The sequence below is a fragment of the Trichechus manatus genome, unplaced genomic scaffold (assembly GCF_000243295.1).
Source record: "Trichechus manatus latirostris isolate Lorelei unplaced genomic scaffold, TriManLat1.0 scaffold00010, whole genome shotgun sequence".
NCBI lineage: Eukaryota > Metazoa > Chordata > Mammalia > Sirenia > Trichechidae > Trichechus > Trichechus manatus.
In genome coordinates, this window is record NW_004443946.1 from 27,516,304 (window position 1) to 27,519,894 (window position 3,591).

The window sequence follows — 3,591 nt, forward strand, 5'->3', positions numbered from 1 at the left end:
TGTGCTGTCACAGTGTGGGGAGAGCAATTAGGGTCACATAACAACGTATGTATAAATTTTTGTATGGGAGACTAACTTGAAATGTAAACTTCATTTAAACTACAACAAAAAAGGAAGAAAAGATATGTTGTTGTTAGATACTGTCAGGTCGGTTTTGACTCATAGCAGCCCTATGTACAACAGAACAAAGCGCTGCCCAGTCCTGGGCCATCCTCACAGTCGTTGTTATGCTTGAGCCCATTGTTGCAGCCACTGTGTCAATCCATCTCGTTGAGGGTCTTCCTCTTTTTTGCTGACCCTCTACCTTAACAAGCATGATGTCCTTCTCCAGGGACTGATCCCTCCTGATAAATTGTCCAAAGTATGTGAGACTTAGTCTCACCATCCTTGCTTCATAATTACAACCCAATAGAGGGGGAAAAAAGAAACAATCCAAAAACAGGCCAGAAAAGAGAAAAAGGGACATGGGATGTCTTCATTTGTTAGTCCTGTTGTAACAGAAATAGCAAAAACTAATGGCTTTAAAGAACAGAAATTTATTTTCTGACCGTTTAGGAGGCTAGAAGTCCAAATTCAGAGTGTAGATCTGGGGATGGGGGTCCTTCCTTGTCTATTTCAGCTTCTGGTAGCCAGCAATCCTTGGAGTTCCTAGGCTTGTAGATTCATCTGCCTCTGTTGTCATCAGATAGCATCTATATTCCCATTTGTGCTTGTTTGTCTCTGTATCTATGCTGCTCCTTGTAACTCAGAAGCGATTAGGTTTGGGACACACCCTACACTGATAATGGCCTCATTAATGTAACAAAGAATACCCTATTCGTAAATGGGATTACGCCTACTCCTCAACTACCTCATTATCAGACATTTTGCACTTATGACAATAGTAAAAAATCTACTATCCAACTATTTTGCGCATTAATGACGTATGTCTGGTAGTAATGAATGCCGAGATGCGAGACGAAAGTAACACTGGTTGTAATGGTTAAGGTTGTGTGTCAACTTGGCTGGGCCATGATTATCAGTTATGTAATGATGGAGCCATCCCTATTTTATGATCTGATGTGGTCATGCTCCATTTTCGCATAATGCTAATTTTCACATAACAACCTAGTCTTTGGAACCTAACTATGTCAATAAGTGAGGAGTGGGTGTACATCCACAGGTATAGGGGTTAGTATTTCAACACGTGTTTTGGAAAACACAATTCAATCCATTCATAACAGGACAAGTGCAAAAAATATAAAGCACGAAAGAAAACTGTAAGTATACCAAAATATACTAGTAATTATATTAAATGTTAGTAGACTAAATGCTCTGGTGAAAAAACAACACTTATTACAGTGGGTAAAAAAATTCCAGCTATATGCTGTTCATTAGAGATACATTTAAAACAGAAGGATACACAGAGGTTATTGAATGGAAATGGAAAAGATACATCATGCAAATAAAATTCAAAAGATAGCTTCAATAGTGTGGTACAGTGAATTACTTTGTGTGGCCCTTCTCCCAATCATGGTCTTGTGACTCCCACAAAGTGATAGGGTATAACTATGCAAATAAAGTGCTTGTGGACAACCAAGGGGATTGGACAGCTTCCTAAAAATGCAAATAAGGAGTATGAAACCCTTGTGGGAATGAGACCATGCAAATAAGGTGTATGGAACACTAATGAAGGGATTGGTCAGTTTCGCCATTCCACTAGGCTTAAAATGAGCCATCCCAGAGGTAGAAAGGGGAGACCTCACTACCATCAAGTGGAAGAAGAGCCAGGAGTGGAGCACATCATTTGGACCCGGGGTCCCTATACTGAGAACCTTCTAGATTCAGGAGACAGAGAGAGCCGTAACACTGAAGAAGGCATGAGACAGTGAGAAGTGGCAGCAGAGAAACAATGGCAGCAGAGAAACAATGGCAGCAGAACCAGGAGACTGGTGCAAGAGGGCACGATGGGCTTCCCAGCCCACAGAGTGAGACAGTTACAGTGGGCATGCTGATCCATAGAGTGAGAGAGCTGAGCGCCTTTGGGCCCAAGGCTTTCTGGCAGAGTTGGGTGCCTCTGGGCACTTATTAGAGGAGCAAAGGAGCTTTGTAACACTTGCTTAAGCAGGGAAAGGCCCAGGCTGAGGGCCAGAGGTCAAGGGCCCAGGGGCCAAGGGAGAGGCCTACCTGTAGGCACAGCCGAGAAGTTACCCTCACAGAAGAACTGTATCCCAAGTTGTTCCTGATCCTGAATTGTAACCTGTTACTTCCCTAATAAACCCCATAAATCTGAATATGGTCTGTGAGCTCTGCGTGACCACTGCAACAAATTATCGAACCCAGCAGAGAAGTAGAGAGTGCCATGGGAGGGATGGCTAATGTTAGAATTGGTAAAAAGGTTGGAGAGGGGAGGTATGTCTAAGCTCTGCCTCATAGGAATCATCAGCCTTGGGCTAATGTTGATGATGATTCTTCCCCCTCATGAAGTTATAGAAGGTCTAACACCACGCTGCCATTTTTACAAATAGCTATATTAATATCAGATAAAAGATAATTTAAGGGTAAAACAACAGTACTAGAGATAAAGGTGGTCACTTCTTAAACATAAAAGATTCACTAAGAATACAAATAACTTAAAATTTATATGCAGTTAATAACATAGCCTCAAATATAGAAAACAAAAATTACCAGAACAATATGGAAAAAATAGACAAATTGAGCATCATAGTGGGAAATTTTAACTCTCCTCTCATTAGTAAAAAAAAAAAAAAAAAGTAACAGTATAGAAGATTTGAACAAATGACCATACCCAATTTCAAAGGAAGTAGAAGTGCCATGAGCCTGGCAAGTGGAGAGCCAGAAACATTTGGAGGTGGAGGGACTGACTCCACATGTACTTATTAAAGTCAAAAGTTAATATCCACTTTCCCCTTAAGATCAGGACAAGACAAGGCTATCCACTTTTACCAATGCTATTCAACATTGTACTGCAAGTTCTAGCTAGAAAAATTAGGCAAGAAAAAGAAATAAAATGCGTTCAAATTGAAAAGGAAGAAATAAAACTATTCATAGAAGACCCTATACATAGAATATCCAAAAGAATCCACAAGAAAACTACTAGAGCTAATAAGAGAACTCAGAAAAATAGGAGGGTCCAAGATCAACATACAAAAATCAGTTGTGTGTCTACACGAGAAGTGAACAATCTGAAAATGAAAAGAGAACAATTCCATTTACAGTAGCATCTGAAAAAAATAAAATATCTAGGAATAAATTTAACCAGGGAGCTGAAAGACTTATACACTGAAAACTATAAAGCACTGCTGAAAGAAAATTTAAAAGACCTACATAAATGAAAAGACATCTTGTGTTCATGGATTGGAGATTGAATATTGTTAAGCTGTCAGTACTACCCAAAGCAAGGTACAGATTCAACCGAATTTCTATCAAAATTCCCAACAGCCTTTATTTTAATTTTATTTTATTTTATTGTACTTCAGGTGAAGGCTTACAGAACAAATAGTTTCTCAAGAAACAGTAGTACACATGTTGTTTTATGACATTGGTTAACAACCCCACAACATATTAACCCTCTAACTTCTTAACCTTTTT